Here is a 13,120-nt window from a genome sequence, read left to right on the forward strand (position 1 = left end):
GGATGGGACAGAGACTATGTAGGAGACAATGACCATGGAAAGCTCTGAGGAGAGATGGGGGCCTTTCACCTCTGAGGTGCAAATGGAGATTCCAGATTAGCAGAGGGGTTGACCAGCACTTCAGAATCCTCCTAGCTTTCTGACTATGTAACAAATTAGAAACCTAGAAACCCTTCCTCACACATCTAGAAACCCTTCCTCACACATCTATAGAAAACAAGTCTCTAAAGATATATACTATACACATACAGGGGCACACATTTCTCTTTCCTTTCTTGGTTTGTCTTTTGAAACAGTGTCTCCTGTATCCAATAGTTGGCCTTGAACTTAATATGTAGCCAAGGATGACCTAGAACTTCTGATCCTCTTGCCTTCATAGCCCGAGTGCTAGGATTATAAGCATGCCCTACAATATTAGGTTCAAAAAGTACTGGGGATTGAACCTGGTGCCTTCTGCAGAATAGACAAGAACTGTAATAACTAAGCCACATCACTACTGAAGGGTTATTAACTTCCTCCAGCATGGCTGGTATGGCTCTGGTAGACCTTGCCCTTCTCTCCCATTTTCTCTGACTTGATAAAAACCATTAGGTTACATTCCTAAAGCTAGTCACCAAGGTCTATTTCCTTATTTGGCCACTTCCTCCTCTTACCAGCCTTAAAGTATTAAAGTCCATCGACTAAAAGCCCCCTTTGGCTCACCTAATTAACATGCCCAATTAAAATTAAACACCTCATCCTAACACAGAGTTTCCCTTTTTACCTTTATAAACTGCCATTTGCCTATGTGCCACATGTGTCTCCTCTATGTCCAGTGGCAGGCCTTTGCCAACCCCCCCCTTCCAGGACAAATAGCTCTTAACTCTCCTCCATGTTCCCTTCCCCTTCTACCTCCTCCTATATCTCCTGTATTTGTTTCTCATTCCCTGTCCTCTGTTACTCTGGGGAAAATAAAGATCCTTTGTTCTGAGAACTTGGTCTTGGGGGAGTCCTGAGCTGACACCAAGGTTCCCTAAAACCACTTCTCTTTGTTTTTACAGACAGTGTCTCCTTATGTAGCCTAGGTTGGATTCAGATGTTGTAATTTTCCTGTCCTAGTGTCTAGACTGCTGGGATTATAGTCATATACTGCCATACCTGGGGTGCCACCTTTTGAGAGAGGAATATCAGGGAATTTGTAAACCTAGATTATAACCACCAGAGTTGAGATATTGATTAACTTCACATTTTGTTAAGAATGCATGTTATGGGGCAATGGTGGTGCATACCTTTAATCTCAGCACTCTGGAGGCAGAGGCAGACAGATCTTTGTGAGTTCAAGGCCAGCCTAGTCTACAGAGTGAGTTCCCAGACAGCCAGGCTGTTGCATAGAGAAACCCTATCTCAAAAAAAAACCCCATAAATAAATAAGAATTCAGGGTAGTAAAATGGCTACAGTAACTACTACAAAACAAGGAGAAAGCATATTTAATCCAAGATGACCAAGAGAGTGTACTTGGGTTTGTTCTCAGCCTCTTTATTAATTTATTTAATTGAAGATTATTTAAATTTTAATTATGTGTGTGTGTGAGAGAGAGAGGGGATGGGGTCAGTGCAGCTATCTGCAAAAGCCAGAAGAAATCTAATCTCCTGGAGCTGATGTTAAAGACAGTTGTGAACTCTCTGATGTGGCTATTGGAAACTGAATTTAAATCCTGTGTAAGAGCAGTAAGTGCTCTTAACTGCTGAGCCATCTCTTCAGCTTTGTTTTTAGACAGGGTTTCAGGTAAGCCAGGCTGATCTCAATTATTTTATATACCTGAGGCTGCCCTTGAATTCTTGATCCTCCTGTCTCTCCATCCTGAGTGCCATAATCAAGGTGTGCACCACCACTTTTTCTTCCATTCCTACCTTTGGTTCATTTGGTTTGATTTCTCAAGACAGGGTTTCTCTATGTACCATAGGCTATCCTGGAACTTGCTCTATAGATGGGCTGATATGGAGCTCAAAGATCTGACTCTGCCTCCTGAATGCTGGGATTAAAGGTATGTGCCACTACATCCAGCTCATTCCCAGCTCTTAGCCAGTAGATACTGGGCATTCCTAGATTTCCATGCACCTGGACTTTAGGAGACAAATATGGCTGTGGGAGCCAAGTGTGCTCATGTGACAAAGACACTGATGACAGAGGAGGCTGCATTTCTGCTAGTGGAGATGTGTTTCTGCTGGATGTCAAAGATATTCCTGTATCTGTTCTCTACCACTTGGTGTGAGAGTCACTTGTGACAATGATAGTTTCTAGTATGTTGAATATTGTATCTGTTATATGTATATCCATTGCTATATCTTATTGAACTTGTTATGTTATTATTGCACTCATAAGTTGTTCTGCAGCCTGGTAGTTCCCCACCTTGCCAGTGGTGGCAAATGCAGCAGATGCCCTAGGAAGCTAGAGCTCTAGCCCTGAGCCCTTTTTGACAACCCATCAAATAGCTGGCTAAGTGTTCACGTCTCTGTACCAAATCTCTTTCTATAGATGGTTACAACAGAGATTTCTACCTTTTTCCTCTTGCTCTTTACTGATATGAAGTGGGGGCAAGAAGGAGAACTTAGAAAACAGGGCAAACAGAAAGCACACAATGAGTTTGCACCAGTTAACTCAAATACCACAGCAAGCATCATGGATGGAATTCATCTTGATACAGGGTCTCATTCTGCACTAGACTGGCCTAGAACTCACTATATAGCCTGGAGGTTGATTTTGAATTCCTAATATTCCTGTTTCAGGTTCCTAGGCAATAAGATTCCAGGTATGCTTTACCATACCTAGCTACGAACTCTGCAGTTATAAGACAAAAATGGGTGCATATATGTTGAGGTTTGGTCTGTTGCTGTGTATTATAATGCTAAATGCTGTAGCTATTGGAAGATCTAGTTGCCTACAAGTGAATTTTCATGGTTACCACTTTTGTTGTACAAACCTCATTTCTTACTTTAAAACTATTGGTTAAGTAAAAATGACTACAACCAATTACTGGAGGGATTAGAGGTAGGTGGGTTTTGAATTACCTGGTCGAGGGTTACAGAGCCAGGTGAGAGAAGAAAGGACACAGAAAGAGGATAAAGCTGCCATGAGACGAAATAAACCATGAGCACATAGTCAGGAGAAATGGCAAGTGTTTGGGATACATAAGTGGGGAAGTAGCCAGACAATCACTTAGAAAAGTAAATTAGGGGCTAGAGAGATGGCTCAGAGGTTAACAGCAGTGTCTGCTCTTCTAGAGGTCCTGAGTTCAATTCCCAGCAACCACATGGTGGCTCACAACCATCTGTAATGAGATCTGATGCCCTTTTCTGGTGTGTCTGAAGACAGCAACCATGTATTCGTGTACATAAAATAAATAAATAAATAATAAAAGAAATAAAAAAGAAAAGTAAATTAGAGGTTATCTTCAATTAATTGTCAAAGCAAAATAAAATAACCATAGTCTGATTCTCATTCATTTGTAAGCTAGTCAGGGATAAGTTTAAATTGGATCAATTACAATATAAATGTACTATCAATACAGCAACTCAATACTAGGTAGCTATCCTAGACAAATGAAAATTTATGACCTCACAAAATCCTGTAAATGGTTATTTAGAGCATCTTCATTCATGATTGCCAAAACTGGAAGCAATCCAGGTACTTCTTTGAGTAAACAGCTAAACACAATATGATACATTCAAATACTGGACTATTACTCAGCAATGTAAAGGAACTGATGATCAAAACACACACAGAGACACACACATACACACTGAGATGTGCACACAAATGGGGGAGGGGAATAGGTGGTTGGGGTGGTTAATCTCAAAGGTTATGCTTTGTGAATTAAGCTACATAAAAAAAACAAATACTGTATGATGCCATTTAAAAAGAATTCTAGAAAAGATAGCACATAGATCAGTGGAAGTCAGTGGCCAGAGCATAAAGGGAGTGGATATTTGTAAAAGAACTTGGGAGAATTTGAGAAGATAATGGAAATGTTCTGAAGCTTGATTTTGGTGATGGCTACAATATTAAGTATCAAAAACTCATCAAACTAAGGTGGGCATGACAGCACATGTCTTTAATCCCAGTATTGGGAAAGCTGAGGCAGGATAGTGAGTATAAAACCAAACAAACAAAAACACAGAGCCTAGAGAGAGATGGCTCAGCAGCTAAAAACATGTGCAATTCTTCCAGGTGATCAGGGTTCAACTCCCAGCATCTTTATCAAGCAACTCACAACTGCTTATAATTCCAGATCCTAGAGGTCACCAGTATGCACATACCCATACACAAACACATGATTAAAAATATTTTTATGTCTTTTTTTTCTTTTTGGTTATTTTTGAGACAGGGTTTCTGTGTAGTTCTGGCTGTCCTCTGTAGACCAGGGTGGCCTTAAACTCACAGAGATCCAGCTGTCTCTGCCTCCTGAGTACTGCACCACTGCAGTTAGGTTTAATTTTTTTTAATCAACAAAATAATTAAAAACCTTCAGACAAGCAGTGGCTCACACCTTTAATCCCAGCACTGGAGAAGCAGGGGCGGGAAGATCTCTTCGAGTTGGAGGCCACCCTTATCTACAGAGTGAGACTCTATCTCATAAAACAAAACAAAAACCAAATAACCAAAAATCTTCCTGAAACTATGTGTCTCAAAAGGGTCAACTTCACTATAAGTTAAATTTCATGGCTGAATTTTGTGTGTGTGTGTGTGTGTGTGTGTTTTGAGGGCCTCCCACTGATGCATTAGCCCTACTCCTGAAGCTGCTTTTTATTTTATTTTATTTTATTTTTTTGAAGCTGGTTCTTGCACTGTCCTGGAACTCACTAACCCAATTTGGTGTCAAACTTAAGATCTTCCTGTTTTGCCTCTCAGTGCCAGAATTATAGGTATGTACTGTAATGTCAAGCAAGTAGAATTTTACTTTTTAATTGATTTTTTTGTTTTTGTTTTTTTGAGACAGGGTTTCTTTGTATTACAGCCCTGACTGTCCTGGAACTCGCTTTGTTTACCAGGCAGGTCAAGAACTCAGAGATCTACCTGCCTCTGCTGTGATACTGTGGTACTGTGATAAAGATGAGTGCCACCATGCCCAGCAAGTAATTTTTTTTTTGAGTAATCTTTTTGAGAAAGGGTCTCACTATATAGCCTTGGCTCGCCTGGAACTCACTTTGTAAACCACACTGGCCTCAAATTACAAGATATCTGTTTGCCTTTGCCTCCCAAGTGCTAACACTTAAAAGACAAAGATTTTTGAGAGATGAAATAAAACTTGTGTCTAGGCTTTGCAAACAGAGCTAGGCATAGTGAACACCTGTAATCCTAGCACTCAGTAGGCTGAGACAGGAACATGTAGGTTTAAAATGAAACCCAGCTATATAGTGAGTTCCAGAACAGCATCAACCCAAGATCAGGTCCAGTTGGAGTGCAGTCTGGGAGTAAGGCAGTGGAGAGAGCAGCTGGGGAGGAGAGGCCAATTTTGTGGCCTATCGCTCTTACATCAGTGCAGTCAAGAAGCTGATCTCAGTTCAGTGCCTCATGGAAAATACCATTCTCTGCCCAGCTAAAAAGGCCCCTGGCTTTATGACCTAGCTGCCTGGTTCAGTCTCCTCTGCTGTCTCCTGAAGACTTGAACCAGTAAAACTTCCTGAGTACTGTTGGCAGCTTCATTCTGAATCCATCTGAGCCTAGTGGCAAGCCTGTAGAAGGAGTAGTGCCTTCTGAGCTATCTGCTTAGGCCCCCACCTTCATTCAAATGACTCTTCCTAAAGACTCCATCGAACACGATATCCAGACCTTCACAGGGTGCTAGCAGGCACCCCCAAGTTTTTCTTTCATGAGAAAGGAAGCTGGTAGGAGGTGATCATATGAGGAGGGTAACCAGGCCAGAGTGCCAAAAGTGTTTTCATGAGATCAGGGCATTGCACCACTGGGGGAGTGTTGGCAGGCTGAATAGAGGGCCTACAGAATGCTTCACTGAGTAACAGGCATGCTCATAAAAATACCATACCTACCAGGGCTGCAATCTGCCATCTGGGCCCTAGGCCTTCCTTGCCCTGCAGCTTCAGCTAGCTGGACTCACGTTGGAATTCCAGTCCCCTCTGCTTGGCCTCGCTTGGGAGGTCACAGCCATGACCCTGGGAGGGGGCGCCACTGGGAAGAGCTCCTTTCCGGAAGCTTTCCCCAAAGGGCTGTAAGCGAGAGTAGGGCGGGCAGGAAAGGTCAGGAAGAGGCCAATCCCGAGGACAAAGAAATAAGACATTGAGCAGAAGGGAAGTGGGAGGAAGATCGGGAGTAGGGGTTTCAGGTCGAAAGGCACCTTCTCAGCGAACTTTCCCTTCTAGTCTAGTCTGGGACCTAGTGTTTAGTAGGGACAGTGTGGTGTGCAGAAGCCTATGCCTCACCACACCCCCTTCGCAGGCTGGGGACTCAGGTTCAGGCGCACATCCCTGAAGGACCCTGACCTAGCGTCCTGGCTGGACAGGGGTTCGAAGAGGAGCTCGAGGTTACCGGAGTTCTGCTCTGAGAGTCTGGAGACATTCAAACACATGACCAGGGCGCGGCCCGGACCTAATGGTATATAAATGCCCATTACTAGCCAGAGCCCTTGAAGGCCAAGTGGAGATGAGGTAATCTGGTTTATAGTCTGGATCCTCTCCTCGCTGTCCAGCCCCTGAATCCCGAGAATACTTCTGCAAATGATTTCCAATACAAGCCTCAAGGGCGGTCGGGATCCCTGATGGTGAGGTTGAGGTCACTCTCGTCTCGGGGATTCCAGGACTGCTGATGCTCCTGGAGAGGACCCCCACGAGGTCCCTATCACGCGCTGGGCTCTGCGGTCGGGTTCAGATGAAACAAGGAGAGAGGGTGTGGCGAGGCGGGGCCTGCTGCGGGGGAGGTGATCTCACTCCCTCCCCCTCTCTCTTCCTCCCCCACCTCCCAGCGCACGCTGCCCCGCCCGCTGCCGCCGCCGCCGCCGCCGCCGCCGCCGCCGCCGCCAGCAGCAGCAGCAGCAGCAGCAGCAGCAGCAGCAGCAGCAGCAGCAACATCCGCGTCGGCAGCGGCATCGCTGGGTGGCGGTCCGAGGCCGGCGTGCACAGAGGCTGGGCTGGCAACCCGAACAGCGCAGGTAAGGCGGGCTGGTTTGTCCCCTTGGCCGCAGCAGCGACCATCTGTGTTTCAGACCCAGCCCGCCTCGGGCGCAGAGGGAGCGGATTTCGTGCCTCCTAGGTAGAGCGTAGGAAGGCTGGAGCCCCACCCATGCGAGGCACCGGATTCTGAGCATTGCGGTCTGGAATTTGATTGGAGAAAGTGGCTAGGTGCCAGAGCCCGACAGGTGAGGGGTAACTGGGCGGCTCCCCAAATGCATGCTTAGGGAGGGGCACAGGAGTGGTCAGGCAGGTTCTGTGTGGGCAAGTGGGGCTGAAGTTGGCATATTCCTGTGGGTGTATGTGTGTGTGAAAAAGGAAATGTGAACCCAGCAAAACCTCCATCTAACCCAGTCGACTGCTGTGGGGTGTGGCTCTGGGCGTGGCTGTTCCTCATCCCCATTCTAAAGTCCTGATTGCTGGTGGGGGAGAACCCACTGTAGAATGGTATAGGGGAGATTTAATGAAGCTCCTCCGGTAGTGGGTGGGGGAGAAGAAACAGGGATGGGCACTGCCTTCTCTTCCACCCCAAAGTGGGGAGGGGGCTTTGTTCTTCACCTCCTTTCCAAATTCCCACCGGGGACCCCCTCAAATGCACTGCAAAACCAGTCTCTCAGGTGCAGAACCTCCCTTAGGTTCTTTGGCCAATAAAGGCTACACTAAGAGAGATGGATTTGGGCACCCACTGACGTGCCTGTGGATGCACATGGGTGTAGACCATGGGTCAATCAGGTAAAAAATAAGGGAAGAAGGGCCTCATTGGCTTAGGACCAGGGACTTCTGGAAGCAAGATGCCTGGGACTCTTTCTGTAGAGACTGGAGCAATTTTAGACATTTTTTTTACACTCCCTGTTTAATTATGGGAGGAGAGACCTTTCCATACCCTATTCCCTTCTATCTGGTTCAGAGTTTTAGGGTGTCGATTGACCGAGATTGAAAAGAACAGATTTAACCCACTGTTCCTGACCTAGTATCTAGAACCCCTATCCATCTGTCTCAGGGAGGCAGACCACCATCTGTCTGGGGGGCCTGGCACCCCTTTCAGGTAGATGTCTTGATCCTGATTAATGTAACTCCAGTGGTAACTGTTACTAGCAGCCCAGTGTTTGCTGACTCACATGGCCCTTATGATGAATAGATCCAGCAGCCTTTCTCTCCACCTTTATGGTCCTTTAGTACAGTGGCTAGGGTGGGGCTTGTCCTGGGCCTCAGCTCTGATGGGCTCCTCGGTGGAACTTGACAACCCTAGCTTCTCATCTAGCCCAACATTTATCCAGTACTGTATGTACTTGCTTACCATTCAGGCACTAAGCCTTCAGTTACCCTCAAGGGTCTGTGGCCACATGGCAAGTTGGTGACAGGGCTAGGACTGGGAAATCCCCCACTTCTCTGCTTCCTTGCTGTGTTCCAATGTCTGTCATTCTCTATTATTTTTTGTGTGTACAATCCCCAAAGCAATATATCTTGTTACATTACATTTGAAAAACACAGGATCAACTTATTGAAATACATTTGAAATAGAGAAGAACAAAAGAAATTAGGAACTGCCTGTGATCTGATTACCAAGGAGAGGGAAACACATTCGACATTCATCAGAGCACAGCCCTCCTGGATTGCTAGTACCTACTCCCAAGAGACTCCTCCCCCAGTGCCCAGCCTCTAGCCTTCTGCAGAGCACCATAGCCATGCATGGGGGCTGTTCACAGGATGACTGCCTAGGGACTGAGTAACCATGGGTGGGTAGCCATTTGCTAGATAGATTTTCACTGCTGAGTGCCTGCTTGGGCCAGACTGAACAGGTAAATAACCAGTCACCAATACCATCCTTGCTACTTTGAAATACAGATTTCCCTTTTATTTCCTTCATGATAATTTGAAGGGGAAAAGGAAGACAGTGAAGGAAGGCTAGAAGACAGGGGAGCCCTGCTATGCTTCCCAGTTGACATCATCCAAGACTGTACTCTTCTGTCACTCAGGGATAGGTAGTTTCCATGACAAGCACTTTCCATGATTGGCTAGGCAGGATGAAGGGGATGTGAGTGTGCATATTGGCTGTTGCCCAGTTCAATGACTTGAGACAGTCAGGCCCTCACCTATTTTGAGCTTTAGCCCCCACTCCTTCCTTCCTTCCTTCCTTCCTTCCTTCCTTCCTTCCTTCCTTCCTTCCTTTAGTTTTCTTTCTGATTTTTAATTTTTTTTGAGACAGTTTCTCTGTATAGCCTTGGCTGTCCTGGAATGCTCTCTTTAGACCAGGATGGCCTCAAACTCAGAAATCACCTGCCTCTGCCTCATAATGTCTTTCCAATTTTTGAGACAGGGTTTCACTCTGTAACTCTGGCTGATCTTGTACTCACTATGTAGCTGAGGTTGATCTCAAGCTCAAAGTAACCCTCATGGCTCAACCTTTCCAAATGTTGGGATGATAGGCCTGTGCCACCACACCAGACTTGAGCTTCAGCTTTTCTGGCCATCATATGAGGAATGGTGGCTCATTGATGTAGGAAAGATCTTTTTCATGGCAAATGGTACCAACCAAAATGACAACAACTTGGTGCTCCTCTGGACTGTGAGGGTGACATGACCTTGCAAGAATGACCTATCCCATCACCACATGTGTCCAGGGTGTGGAGTAGAATTGAGGTCCCATGAACAGGTCTGCCAGGCCTCCCTTTATGGACAAGGTGTGAGGGGTGCCATGCAGTTCTGGCTCTGGGGGTGGGTCTGAATTCCAGGACTAGTGTCCCAAGCTGGCAGTGTCTTTGCCTCGTCACCTGTTCCCATGATGGGGAAGGCTTAGGTCCCTGTATGGGGCCAACTAGAATGAGCCCTCATTAGCCCCATCCCTCTGGTCCTATAACCTTTCCATCTGTCATTTGATCTAATCTGGTCATCTTTTCCTGCTTTCCCAGACTCCTTGCATCCCCCTAACGTTGTTATCCTCTTACTGGGCCATCCTCTTTCTTCCTCATTTGCCCATAGAAGGTGGAGATGCAACCTTCCCCTCCTGTCCTCTGCTCTGTCTTCCCTCCTCCCTGCCCCTGTCTACCCACTTCCCCTTCCAGTTGGTGCCCTTTACTCTGTCTGATTGCCCTTTTGTTTATCTTGTATTTCTTTGCTCCACCCTATACTTCCCCTAAGGTGTTCCCCTCTCTCAGTAACCCCCCAATGGCTATGAGCTTGGCACAGAGTTACTAATCCCCATAATAGGGGTGAGCCTTAGTGTACCTCAATTGTCTCCATGTCCCCGAATTGGGCTTAGACATTCCCATATGGCCTTGTCCAACTTGAAGGGTAAAGAGGAGCATCTGATAACCATCCTGCCTGCTTCCTAAATATCAACAGGGTCTTTGTGGCTTCCTAAAGTCTGTGGTTGGAAAGAGAGGGAGGAGTCAGAGGAGGGTGGGAGTTCTTTTGCCAAGGAGAAGATCTGCTCTGCTGGCCTTTCTGGGAGCTTTTCTTTGTCCACTGCCCCCAACCCAAGGCCCCAGGAGATTGCCACAGCTTTTCCAGGTTAAAAAGCTGCAAGGCCACCCCATCTCCACTCAGCAACTTGTGCTAGTCTCTGGCATCTAAACCCAGTAGCGGCAGCTTCATAAACTAGCAGATGGGTGGGGCAAGAAGGTAGTAGAATATTCACTTGTCCATTGGAGCCTGTCTGTCTCAATTTTGGTCTACAGATAGAATTTGAAAGATGAGGACTGTCTCTTTATGAGCCCCCTCTCTTCTTAGAACTCCAGTATAAAGCATTCAGTGCCAGACAGAAATTGAGGAGGGTAGCCCTAGTTTGGAGGTCTGCACGGAAGAGGTGGGTTGTTAGGAAACTTTGAGCCTGTATGTGTGTGTATGTTCTATTATTTTTATTTGCATGTGTGAGGCTCATATATCTGGTCACATGTGTGTATTTGTGTAGTATTTGTGTAACTTCCATTAGTCTTGTTTGCTTGCATTGGGCTCCTATTTGATTGTCTGTGCATATTTGTATATCTGTATGTGTGCTCTTAAGAAATAGCATGCACACATACACATCTTCCTGTGTCTATATGGGTCTCTTCAGTGGCTCTAATAGAGTCTATGTGGGGAAGGGGTGGGACTGGCGTGGTGGCTAGCTAATGCAGCAGTAGTTATTGTGGGGGGCAGAGAGTCTGACCAGGCCAGGGTTTGGCTATTCCCTTGGGTCTCTTCCCCAGATGGCTTCATTCATGCCTTAGGAATGCTTAGGCCATAGGGGAGGACAGAAGCACCATTGTCTACTCCCAGGCTTCCTGTGCCTCTTCTGCCCTTTAACCCTTTGGGAATAGAAGCCCCAAGGGTCTGGTCTCTGGGGGCCTGTCAGTGTCTGAGCCACTTCCAGGAATCATTTTGGAATCGGAGACAAGTCAGCTGCTGCTCTGTTCATCACATTTACCTCCTTTAGTTCACATGGATTGCCTATTTGTTTGGTGGCCCCTTAAGCCCCTCAGTGTGAGGCGCATCCTAACTGACCCATGAAATCCAGAGCCAGGAGAATTCTGATACCTGCTGCTTCTTTGTGGCTCTGCCTTCAATGCTCTGGAAAGCTGAATCCTGATCTGTGCTCTATTGGGGTGAATTCTGACTCCTGCTTGGTCTCTACCACCCCTCAGTACAGAAACAGAGCCATTGCTGTCAAGCTCTGGCTGGAGGAGGGACCTTTGTGTATGCCTTTGGTTAAGATTTGGGCTAGTACTGAGGGAACAAAGAACTCCAGTCTGCCTCTGAATCCAACAAGAAAAGCAGTTAGCCTTCTCTTAAATTGAGTACTTAGATGAAGTGGTGTTATATGAATCTCACAGGGAGGGCTTCAGGCTGAGGGGAACCCAAGTAAAAGGGCAGATAGGCTGTTTGTGTCAGGCCTGCTTCGTGAAGATATGCTGTTGCTTACATGGAACTTCCTCATCCTGTCCTTCCAATACTCCATTCTCTACCTTCTACATTTGCTTAGCAAATAAGCTCTTCCCCCAGGGGACAGAATGGCTTGGTCAAGACCATCCTTGACCAGGCCCTGGTTCTATAGGATCCAACCAGAAACAAATTAGGATAGTAGAGGAGCTTTTGGCAGCTTCTGGAGCCTCTACACCATTTAAAACTCCACCCTACTGAGTGCCTATGGCAGCTCTGCACACAGTTCAGCTCTGAACCTCAATTTTGTCACTTGTCAAATGGAGCTTATAAGGATGAAATGAGTCTGTGGAAAAGTGCTTAGAAGTGTCCCTGGTAGGTGGTAAGTGCTATGAATTCACTTAAGAAAATGGAAGTGACAGAGACCATGGTTGAAGGAGTGTCAGATAGAAGCAGCCAACAATGACGATACTCCCTCCCTTCCTCACAAAGAGTTAACCCCCATCTGCTCCCTTTCCATCATTTAAGAATAGTCCTTAACAGGTGAGCCTTAGTTGCCTTGGAGACAGAAGCCTCAGGCAGGATGAGGGGGCTGGGATAAGGAAGGCTGAAACTGAATGGGGTGTACTGTCTTCAATCTCTCCCTAAGGAAGAGGTAGCGAGGAGTCTAAGACTTCTGGGTTTCCAGATATCTACCTGTAGGGGCTTTCTCAAGCAGTCTTCTTTATGCATTATCTAAATAACCCAAAAGGGTACAACAAGGCTTTCCCCACTTTTGCTGTCAGGCTCCATCACCATAGAAACCCAACAGCCGCAACCTATTTGGTTGGGAGAAAGCCTTAAAGGGACATAGTAAATAAGGTTTAGGTGACACTGATACCTTCATGTCACTATCAACAGAATGCCAAATGTCTTCCACTTTTTCCCAGGCCTGAGGGATAAGTACCTGCCACCCGTTCTGTCCCTGATATATACCCAGAGAACTGAGCCCACAGTACTACCCCCATTCTGGCCCGATGCCATTTCCCTAGATACTGAGTAGGAAGCTTGGAGACTATTTGATTCACCTTTGAAGGGCCCTCTTCCTGCTTTTCCTTTGGAA

This window comes from Grammomys surdaster, unplaced genomic scaffold (assembly GCF_004785775.1).
Source record: "Grammomys surdaster isolate TR1022 unplaced genomic scaffold, NIH_TR_1.0 125179, whole genome shotgun sequence".
Classification (NCBI taxonomy): domain Eukaryota; kingdom Metazoa; phylum Chordata; class Mammalia; order Rodentia; family Muridae; genus Grammomys; species Grammomys surdaster.